Source organism: Gavialis gangeticus, unplaced genomic scaffold (genome assembly GCF_001723915.1).
Source record: "Gavialis gangeticus isolate Ggan-Ray unplaced genomic scaffold, GavGan_comp1, whole genome shotgun sequence".
Lineage (NCBI taxonomy): Eukaryota > Metazoa > Chordata > Crocodylia > Gavialidae > Gavialis > Gavialis gangeticus.
In genome coordinates, this window is record NW_017728997.1 from 13,756,945 (window position 1) to 13,757,401 (window position 457).

Sequence of the window (457 nt, forward strand, 5' to 3'; positions counted from 1 at the left end):
GATTTGCCTAAATTTAAAATGCTCTCTGGGGCAAGGTCTGTCTGATCAATTATGCATCTTTCTTTTCCATTTTCATTCTAGATGTATCCATCTCTTGGGACTTTTATGTGGATTGAGAGCTCGTTGGACAACTTTTTTGTTCAGTGTTTGAACTGCACCTACCACAATGAGGTCCTGACCTAGCATAATAATAGTAAAATTAATGTAGTAGTAGAAGTAGGTGTTATCAGAAGCAAATAAAAACAATGATAACAGGAGGGATTTATTTTATAAGGGCGCAGTTCAGAAATGAAGCTTCCAGTTGGATCTCTTGTTATCTGTTTCTGGAATAAAGAATAATTATTTTGTCTTTCTTAATAGATATTCATACGCCTCTCAGGAACTGGGGGAGAGCTTTGAAAGCAGAAGTGGGAGTTTATCAGAAAAAATACTTCCCAACACCCCGATTGGTATTTGG